Source organism: Mauremys mutica, chromosome 6 (assembly GCF_020497125.1).
Source record: "Mauremys mutica isolate MM-2020 ecotype Southern chromosome 6, ASM2049712v1, whole genome shotgun sequence".
In the NCBI taxonomy this organism is placed as follows: Eukaryota; Metazoa; Chordata; order Testudines; family Geoemydidae; genus Mauremys; species Mauremys mutica.
Window position 1 is genome coordinate 97,378,111 of NC_059077.1, and position 10,952 is coordinate 97,389,062.

The 10,952-nt window shown below is 38.1% G+C and overlaps 1 long non-coding RNA gene across 2 annotated transcripts; it reads right to left on the bottom strand.

The window, feature by feature from the left end:
• Positions 1-2,111: 2,111 nt before the first annotated feature.
• On the bottom strand, positions 2,112-10,411 carry LOC123372484. 2 transcript variants are annotated; one of them, XR_006580315.1, is made up of 4 exons: positions 10,312-10,411; positions 10,114-10,211; positions 2,864-2,943; positions 2,112-2,224 (listed from the first exon to the last, which is right to left on the bottom strand). It is a non-coding gene; the product is annotated as an uncharacterized LOC123372484 (long non-coding RNA). The 2 variants fall into 2 exon arrangements; XR_006580314.1 differs by having other exon boundaries at positions 10,114-10,322.
• Between the last annotated feature and the right edge of the window lie 541 nt (positions 10,412-10,952).

The following is a 10,952-nucleotide window of genomic DNA, read 5'->3' on the forward strand; positions in this document are numbered from 1 at the left end:
GTGTTCCACCCCCAATTCAAGACTATGCCTCCAAGGCATGATTGAGCCCAGAGTGAAAACACATATGAAACAAATAACCAGAAACATCCACTGAAGGAAGAGGATTGAGTGAATTCAAAAGGAAACAGATTATAAATAAGGAAAACAGAACAGTGAAATATAGGGAACTGGCAAACTGAAATGAGGATAATAAAAAAAACTGCAGCCATATATCAGACTAACTAGTGCTTGGGGGGAGGAGTGGCTCAAGAGAGTCATCTGACACCTCTTACTTCCTTTACCAATTTCTCTACACTGAAGGTCCATATCTTAATGGTGACAACAGGGGAGTCCAGTAACCTCATAGCATGCATCAGTGACTGTTCCAACTTTTCCTTTTCATTTAAAGTTATGTAGCAGCCACAGCGTGTATCTGGATTACATCAAACCTGATTTAGGATTTTGGCTCCATCCAGCACCTCTTCCCCAGAAACTGGTAACATCCATCACTGTTTCCTGATCCTCTCCATTTTGCACTAATGCACATTGACAAACTAAGAAAGCCCTGCAAGAGCTTGAAGGCTATTTTGTGGGACTCTAAGAATAACTCTAAGAGGTCTTCTTCTGTGATCTCTTGCTAGCACTATCTAGATAAAGTTGCATGGAAATAAACTACATTGTTGTTTTCTGGCCTCAAGCTGGAGCCATTTCTTTCTATCTTTCTTTATTTCTTTTTTCATGCTCAGAAGCATCTTCCATGATGTTGCTGAGAGTCAAGAGTGCAGTGCTCTTGTGAGAGCTGAATAAAAACTTGGTGGTACTTACTGAATAACACTAGAGCTTGGGCCCTCTTGCTCAGTGAATGTTGATAACAGAGGCCACTTCAAACAGATAAAACTGCATTAGTGCTTTTAAATTTGTCCTTGGGAATACGCTCATCTGGAACAATGATTGCAGAGACAAAATCAGATGAATGCTGCTTTCAGAACTAAATTACTGCTCCAAGAGAACAGCTCTGAAAGAAATACATTTGAAGAGTCTGGAGAGTAATTTCATGGAAAACAAATTGGTAGCCAGTTAAAAAAAAAGTGGGGGGAAAATAAAGGGATTGTTGAAAATATTACAAAACAATTTCTATGAAATACTATGGTTTATGTCTGAGTTTGATTACTGACAATAGAAAGAGGGTTCAAAAAGCACAAATTATATATATGCTATATTTTTAAAAGTATGTATTCCTAAAACAGGAGCTTGTCCCACAAACCAATATTACCTCTCTGCACAGAAATGCATATGTGGATGCATGTACAATCTCTGTGTGTGTGAGGGAGAGAGGCACAACAGTGCCATTCTATTAATATTACGGCTGTGTTCAGGTTTTCACTTAAAGCAGGGATTCAATCCCTTTGGGATTTTTCTGTTTTTATTTTTTTGTTTGTTTTCTTTTTTATGAATAATACATGAAAAATGACAGCACATAATTTGTGAGTAAAAATTGAGTTTAGTTTTCTGGGGAGTTTTTAATCAAATCTATTACTGAGTCTTGGACTAATAATTAATTTTAACATTAGAACTTCAAGAAATACTTACTTGGTTTCAGATACCCTTTGGTAACAAATGGCAAGAGCATTGTCCTTCAAACTTTCCATACAGAAAAATTCATTGCCAGTAAACTCTAAATGTACATTTAAATAAACACGAATCTAATTAAGCAAAGGTATTAACACTTTTTTCCATTCTCAAAATGGCCACCATGTCCTATAACTTACCATAAGACTGAAGCTATCCAGCTGCTCATATCCTTAGTTAAGATGGCCACTGTTCACTAGTGTGTGTGAGGTGTGTGTGTGTGGGGGGGGTAATGGTCACTGTTTCACATAATTTCTAATGGAACTTAAGTCATAGTCTGCCCTCAGGGAAGATGGCTGCCATTTCACTAAAGCCTGCTATTATACCTCTCAACCTTCAAATCTGCCAGCATGTGACACAAGCAATTTGAATGTGTGACAAATGGTCAAAATGTAGAACAGCTGCATTTTGTTACGTCAATAGATTACATTTTTTTAAACTATAAAATCTGTTTTAAAGTATATATTTTAATGAGAGAATTAAACAAAACAATTTAAAAATACCTAGAAAAGCAAAGATCCATCACGAAGAAGCATAAGCAGGCGTAGAGTCCCCCAATTAATATTTGTAGGTTGTTTTGATCTTTCTGTATGGTATTATCACTCACAAATGTAACCTGCAGAGGAAATAAAGTGTGTGTGTTTTCCAAAATCCATTCAGGATTGTACTAATTACTTTGAAAAAACAAGTTTGGTTCCTGTTTTTTTCCTGCCCCACTTTTACCATGTAGAAGAGACCTTTTGAAGGTATATATGCAGAATATTTGTCCCAACCCTACTGTCACATCTTATTTCCAATAAGTATCCACACTTCCACTGCCCACTTTAAGTCTTTCTACACTTTCTTCCAGTCTAGTGACTAGAGCAGATTTATTATTCACTGGCCACTCCAAACAAGAAAAAAAAATTAACACTTTTGGGTCAATTAGAAATTAAATTTTTTTGAAAATGTTCTGCGAAATGAAACTCAAAAAATTGCTTTGGGCAGAACAAATCATTGCATTTGGCCTGAAATGAAAATAACTTTAAATGTTTAAAAAAAAAAAGCCTAATTTTTTTTTCTAAATAAACAGTGGGGGAATCCAACAACAAAACCCAGAATTTTGGTCTGAAAGATTCAGATGAAAGGGAGAAACAGATATTTGTAAGTAAAAACATGAGGTTGTAGAGGAACTTACTTTTGCAGGCTTCATTATAGCATTTGCTCTCTGAAAAATTCTTTAATACTATTCATGTAACAGTTAAGATATTATTACCTAAAGGTCTCTTTGTATTAAGTGCTGTTCAAACAGACGAAGGGGGAATCAGGCAGTCACTTTCATGACAAGCTTATAATCTGAAAAGACAAAAAACAATTTTAAAGTTGCTTTGTCAATTAATAGTTTATTAACGTTATTGCACCAGATAGCTAACATTTAATAATTCAATGTTCTTGTACTAGTGATGGCAAAATTTGTATATCCCAATAAAGGCATGATCTTCCATTCCTCAGGAAGACAAAATTTCATTTAAAATCAGAGAGAGTTTTTACTGAGTTTGTACTGTAGGATCAGGTTCTGACGGGTTATCCAAGCAATTTTTTGATCACACATAATGAAACAACACTGAAGAGAAAACAAATCTAAGAACTCTTCCATAAAATAGGTTTAGACAAAACCCATGAAACTAACTATAAAAACTCACTATATTGGAGAGGTAAGCAGTGTTAAAATAGTATTTTGTTTTTGAAAATCTATTTTTAAAAAGGTCCTAACCTACTGCTTTGACTAGCCAATGACATATAATATAGTATACATAGTCAGAGATAGAGTAGAATCTACAGAATAAAGTGAATACATTCAGTAGGCCTAAATTATTTGTTACATGTTTTTGGCATTTTCCTAGCTTCCCTGGTAGTGTGATGACTGGAATGCTCTGTAGGTAGAAAAGTGTTATTGGTCCTGTTTGTGTACATCGACCACACTTCTTGCCAACATTCCACAAAAGACATGTAGCTAACCTAGTGGGATTTTTGTTGCCAAATTAGCAATTACCCATAAAAGCAATGAGGAAGGAGACAATCTGCAAATGCCACAAAACAAACCTTCATAAACGTGTTTTTATTTACTTTTCTTGTATCAACTTTGACTAACCAATGTACCTAATAGCTGTTACAAGTTGTGCTTAAATTTGATGTGGATAAGAGATTTAAGTGACAGCATTAGGTTCCTGCAACCTTTGCAATTGAAGGAGTCCTGTGGCAGCAAGGGCCTAAATTTGCACCATTGAACAGTATGCTAAGCACTAGGGTGTTTATTGAAATGGGTGCATCACTACTTAAGCCTTTTTAATTAGTGAAAAAAAGGATTAGTACTGTTGCAGAAAGACCTGACTGTAGGGGACTAACTTTGTATCAGCAGAATAAATATACATTTTCATCAATTCTATATTTCTCGTCATGAGTGATCATCTCACCACAAAGTTTAAAGTTTTGTTAGGTGTTCAGAAGAAACTGATATAAATATATTGAGAGTTCAGGATTAAATTGCTTTACTTTTGCATTTGCCCACAACCGAGGGTTAGCTCAATTGGTGCCCAAGAGACATTAATATATAAAACTTCAGTTAAATGTTATGGGTTTTGTTTTTTCCCCCATTTTGATTGCTATGGTGATGTTTAAACTAAAATAAATAAAATAAAACCTCACACAATTCAAATAATCCTCTGAGAGTCTTTATGTCTTTCAATACCAATTTTGCTTTGTCAATTATTATCATTTTTAATGTATTGCTGTCAATTGCAAGCACAATGGGAGATCTGTCTAACTCAGATAACCTAGGATATGTGCAATTAGCTAAGACACAGAGTGGTACTTGTACTGAGTAGTCAATTTCCTTCTCCTGTTGTGTTAATCATCTTCACATAATTATAAAGTGGTGGGTCATAGTAGTTCTACTTTAATGTGGAGGATACCAGTTGTCTGTTTAATGCACTATTACCATGAAGTGAATTCCAGAGATTTATAACCTTGTTTACTACTTTCACATCCCATCCAGTAATTGAAAAGGATTCAATTCTTTAGAGAAAATAGAGTATTCAGTCATAGTAGGAAGTTTATTTGATACTATGGTAACAAACAATTCTTTTATGTTAGCTTCAAATATAGTTTTCCTTTATGAAATTATTCTTATAGGTTTTAATAGGCGTAGCTGTAAATAAGATGCACTTGGCCTCAAAATGAACTTATTAAAGCTGGGGATCTCTAATAATGAACTTTACAACATGTCCATAATTGGTGAGTTGTAACCAAGAAAGAACATTGGGATATTTTTGCTATCCCATATTTAACCATGCGTGAATCATTGGCAATTGCTTTCAGCAGCATTGATTCTACAGTATACTAGCCTTCTTATTTCTCACAGTAGTTAGATTAAAATTGTTATTGTTAATCCACTTGAGGTCTATAATCACAGACTTAGTCCCAAAAAAAGCATATTTATTTAAATGCCTTGGCCTGTACCTCCAGAGACTGTCTCTAAGGCCAGCAAAAATCACCACGTGGGCCCCCACCCCTGTTTTGAGGAATCAAGAAATGTGGGCAGCTCGGATTTCTTTTTTGCTTTTTTATTTTTTTTTAAGTTAGCTTCCAGGCCTTTTCTTAGATAACAAAGTTAGGGTCTGCTGCAACTTCTATTGAGGTCAATGGATTGAAGCCATAAGTAGCTCCAATGAGGGATCAGCAATTTGAGAACTTGCACTTCACCTACTTTAGCATAAGAAAATCAGGCTGTATTTTTCATAAAATCTCCCACCAGCACAGCTGCATCTATGGCAGTGAATGTGAGAGCTCTAATATATACCAGCCTGTTGGAGATTTTTAAGAAAAATGCCAGTGTAGATAAATCCATATGGAAAGATGCTTTGGGACCTTTAATCCACAGATATTATTATAAAAAAATAACTGTATTGTAATAAATTATTCAATCATTAAATTCCAAGCTTAAAGTTTTAAAGGATTCAGTTTTACCAGCTGTACAACTTAACAACTGCTAAAGAATTCTGAGTAGTTAAGTGACAATTAAAGAAGGACTGCTGAGCAGAGATGGCTTCCACCCATCAAGGAAGGAGAAGAGTATTTTCGGAAACAGACTAGCTAAACTAGTGAGGCAGGCTTTAAACTAGGTTTGATGGGGACAGGAGACAAAGGCCAACAGCTAAGACTAGAACAGGGAGGGTTGGAATCTGGGCGGGAGGGTAACATGGGTAATCACACCAGGCACAAAGGAGAGACAAGAGAAAATATGGTCGGGGGGAAGGTTACAAGAATATTTTATAGTGGACAATGAGGCACTGCTTCCATACAAGCCTCTAATAATTCAACACAACAGTGGTTAGACGATGGGCCTTGTCTATGCTAGACTTTTTTCCCCTGAAACAGTTCTTACCTTTCCTAAATCACTGCAACGTCATCAGGGGCAACTTCAGTAACAGCACTAGTGGAGCGCAAGGTGTTAATAACCAGTGCCCTGCTGGTGTTGCCAGGTCAAGAAGACCTGCCCTAAGAATTAGACACTATGGCAGAAACCTGTTTACGACAGCACTCTTACCACTAGTGGAAGGGTGAAAGTGCACTGAGATACCTCCAATGAGACTTTAAGGGGGGGAAAAAACAGACGTAGATTGGTTATCAATGCAAAACCCTTAGACAGTACTTAATCCATGATATTCTGGATGAGATAGTTATTTCATTGTGCTGAGAGTTTGTTGGACTCCAGAAGTGATATTGAAACAGTAGTTGAAATTAGCTGAGGAAAATAGGCAGCATAAATCCCACAAGGTGCTTGGGTAGGTACAGTGTGGTTGAACAAAACCCAAAGGGATAGAACATATCTTCTTTTATAAGAAAATTATGTCTGCTTGCACATCTCTGCATTTAGACTAATTTTCTCAGCAAATGTATGAGCACCCTTTTTTGCTGCTGTTTTTATAAATAAAAATAGAATAATGATTCGTGGTGACCAATTTTGTTTTTTTTTAAACCAGAGATTGGGACAATTCTCAGGCTACCAGACTGTCAATATACTTTTTAGAATGCAAGTCCACATGTGATTATAAGCAGGGGAATGGTGTGTAATGACTGTCAAACAGTTTATCTTTCCATAAGAATCTGCTCCTTCAGTGGGAATGAAATTCATCATTTATCACCACACAATGCCTGAATAATTGAATTGTATATGGGGAACTCTGCGGGAGGGTGGGGAAAGATAGAATCCATCACCTCTATTCACCTGCAAGTGATGGGCTGTAGCACAGACTATGCGGGTATTATTCCTAGGGAAAGCACTACATTCCAACGTATAGGAGCATCTCCCTATACAACCAAATAGGAGGCACTTCTATACCTGTAAAGGGTTTTGATTACTGGATCCACTTAATAGAGCAACCAATAGCCCTCTCCCTTTGTTTTTTTCTACATCAGACTACTCAGGACTGTCATGGAAGCCTCTCCATGACAAAATGTGGGTATGGATGCCCTTCCGAATGATTGCGCCTCCTGCACTCCTCCATCCAGTGGAAGGACAAAGTGGGCTTCAATAATACATAGGGCCTTGATTAACAGGAAAATGTGTCCTACCATATGCCCAATAAGATCATAATAGCCTAGCATATGATATTGGGCTGTGAGACCTCCCTGAATGTTTTCTTTTTTTTCTTTAATTTCAGAACAATTTTTTTCTGAGCCTCAGGTGGATTTTAGTGTGTGGAAAGAGAAGGAATCTGCCATAGTCTGAGCTACATCTTTGTGCCCAAATATCTTAGTTATGAAATTCTTCAGTGACATGAGAAAGGGGGAAGGAGGGGAGTCATATTTTCATTGCCTCTCATGTAAGACCTGAAGAGATTGCACTCTAAAGCTTTATTACACTTTTTGTGCCTACTTATAGCACCGACTAAGGTCAATTCTTATATTTGTATAATTGTGATAGTGTAGTAAAATTCAGTGGGCCCACTGAAGTCAATGCCTAAACTCCCATTGACTTCAGCAGAGCCAGGATTTCACCCAGAGAGTTCAATAGCTTTCAAACGTGTTTTTACTGCTTTTAATCTGAAATTTCTAAAATACATACCCTCTAACCTGTGTACAAAACTGTAAGACAGGGGTTCTCAGACTTTTGTACTGGTGACCCCTTTCACATAGCAAGCCTCCGAGTGTGACCCCCGCTTATACATTAAAAACACTTATATTTAACACTATTATAAATGCTGGAGGCAAAGCAGGATTTGGGGTGGAGGCTGACAGCTTGCGACTCTCCATGTTATAACCTTGTGACCCCCCTGAGGGGTCCCGACCCCCAGTTTGAGAACCCCTGCTGTAAAACAATATCCATAATCAAGTGACAAAAGTCAACCTCATTAAACTCCCATCTTATAATGGTGCCCCATGTATTTCCCTCAGTCACCAACAGGCCTGGGCAAAAGTCTCAGTAAACCAATAAACTTGCACACCCTACAGAAGAACAACTACTGTGTTTGGTGGGCTGGCCTAGGTCTAGTACACTCATGATAATAATAAGTCTCTCCTGAAGACACTTTTACTTTTAACGCTTATCTGCTTTAAGTGTATTTGATGTTTGTTTGTTTCTGTATTCATTTAGCAAAAAGGACAGCAAAAGGGTTAGAAGAAAAAAGAACCAATAAAATCATTGAAATGGTCCTGTTTAAATTACTATCTTTAAGGATCAAGATACTGTAGTTATAGCCAGAAAAAATGAATGGTTAACTGATTTTCAGTGGAGGAAAAATGATATTTAGTGGGAAGGGAAAGATCCAAGCCCAGTTGATATGCCAGATAATATGCCAGATAATTCAAAGAATAAAAGGTTTTCTTTCAGCCTTAGCTGTAAAGTCTGGAAAATATCTTTTCCTAAAGGAACACATCTATTATTTACTCCACTACTCCAAGTTATTTCTTTACAGTGATGTGGCTAGAAACAAAGAGGATGGTCTCACCCAACAGCTTTCTCAGTTTCTTTGTGAATGGAGACCAAATCAACGATGTAGGAAGGGGCAGTGCAATACAGGGGTTTGAAAACAAGGAGAAGATGTGCAGCACAATGGGGAACCATTCGAGTGACTCAAAGTGGGATGACATGGTCAAATAAATGGGTGAAAGATCTGATTTTGGCAACAGCATTTTGGATAGAATGGAGATGATGGGGTGAGCTTAATACCACAAAGAGCTGAGAGAAAAAGACTGCAGTGACTGAGGAAGGATATAATAAATACAGGATTTAGTGGTGGTGTCTGAATGGAACAAACAGATTTTTGCAAGGTTGTGTAGGAAGAAGCAAGATAACATGTTTAAGCCTGAATGTGAGGAAAGGAAGAAAGGGAGCAGTCAAAAATAAACCTTTGGTTATGAGACTGAGTGACAGGGAGGCAGGTGGTGCCATGAACTATAATGGAAACTGAATTAATGGGAGAGATTATGATGAGCTCAGTTATATTCATTCTGATCTGCAGATGATGATGGTCTATCTAAGTTAAGATGCCTGAGGGGAACAGATGTGAGATTGAAGCATAAGAATGGGTCCCAAGCATAAGGTATATTTGAAAGTCATCAGAGTAGAGGGAAAGATCTCCCATGAATGAATTGTAGCGAAAGAAGAGGTGGGGACTGAAAACAAATGTCCTGTAGGATTTCATTAGAGAGGTTAGTGGAGACAAGGAGCTGCCAAAAGAATGGGTAGAGAGGCAGGAGGAGAGCCAAGGGAGAACTGTGTCACAAAAACAAAGGGCAGACTGCATGTCAAGGACACAGAAGTGAGCAACAGTATCAAAGGCAGCAGAAAGGTCACAGAGGATGAGGATGAAGTTTAGGCCTTGACCTTTAGACTGAGATAGTCCACATGAGACTTTAGTGAGAGCAGTTTCTTGGAGTGGGTAGGATACAAGTCAAATTAGAGCAAATCAAGGTGAGAGGTGGAGGTGGAGAAGTTCATGCAACAGGTGTAGGGAGCCAGTGTAAAGAGTTTGGAAGTGAAAAAGAAAAGGAAGACAGGACAGCAGTTTGAAAGACTGGAAAGACAAGCGTTTTAAGGCTGGGAACTCCATATTACGTAGCAGAGGGTAAAGAACCAGAGAAGATGGAAAAGTACATGGTGTGGGAGGGATTTGGCAGAGGGGGACAGGAAGAGGGCAGTTAGTAGCCAAAAAGGGATAGCTCAAAATGTTGCCAGTGGAGAGTAAGAGAGATATCATATCAAACCAGCAAAAATTAGTAGAGCAGGCACCCAAACCTATCTTCAAAATAAAAGAGATAATTCAGTATTAATCAATAGTTACATGAAGTAGGATAATGCCAAAGCTAGGGATATACAAAATATTTAATGGAATGTTACATACCACCTGGAATTTAGATAACAAATCCCCATACTATCACCACTATATGCTGGAGTCAGTCACGGTTTATGGTACAGTACATAGATTCCAGTGTAAATTAAAGGACAAGAGGCAACTTGCTCACTTTACACAATGCCACCTTTGTGAGAAGTACTCATCTTTGGCTTCTTCGGCCATGGGATGCTGTTCCAAGAAGGACTTCTGAGCAGAGATGAGGTCCACCTATCAAGGAAGGGGAAAGAGTATTTTCGGAAAGAGACTGGCTCACCTAGTGAGGCAGACTTTAAACTATGTTTGATGGGGGCAGGAGACAAAAGCTTACAGGTAAGAATAGAACAGGGAGACCTGGGTGAAGGATCGAAATCTGGGGGGAACATGGGTAATCACAGCAGGCACAAAGGAGAACGAACATCTTAGATGTCCGTATACTACTGCAAAAAGTTTGGGGAATAAACAGGAAAAACTAGAAACAGTAGAGAATAATGACAATTATGACATCACAGGTTGGCATCACAGAGACTTAGTGGGATAATTCACATGACTGGAATTTTGGTATAGAAGGGTACAGTTTGTTCAGGAAGGACAGACAGGGGAAAAAAGGGAGGAGGTGTTTCCGTTTATATCAAAGATGCACTGGTATATACTTGCACTGAAGTGAAAATAGAAGAGGGAGGCAGACCTGTTGCCAGTCTCTGGGTCAGGATAAAAGGGGTTAAAAAACAAAGGTGATATCATGGTAGGGGGTATGCCAGGGGTAGGCAACCTATGGCACGCGTGCCGAAGGCGGCATGCGAGCTGATTGTCAGTGGCACTCACACTGCCTGGGTCCTGGCCACCGGGGGGCTCTGCGTTTTAATTTAATTTTAAATGAAGCTTCTTAAACATTTTTAAAACCTTATTTACTTTACATACAACAATAGTTTAGCTATATATTACAGACTTACAGAAAGACACCTTCTAAAA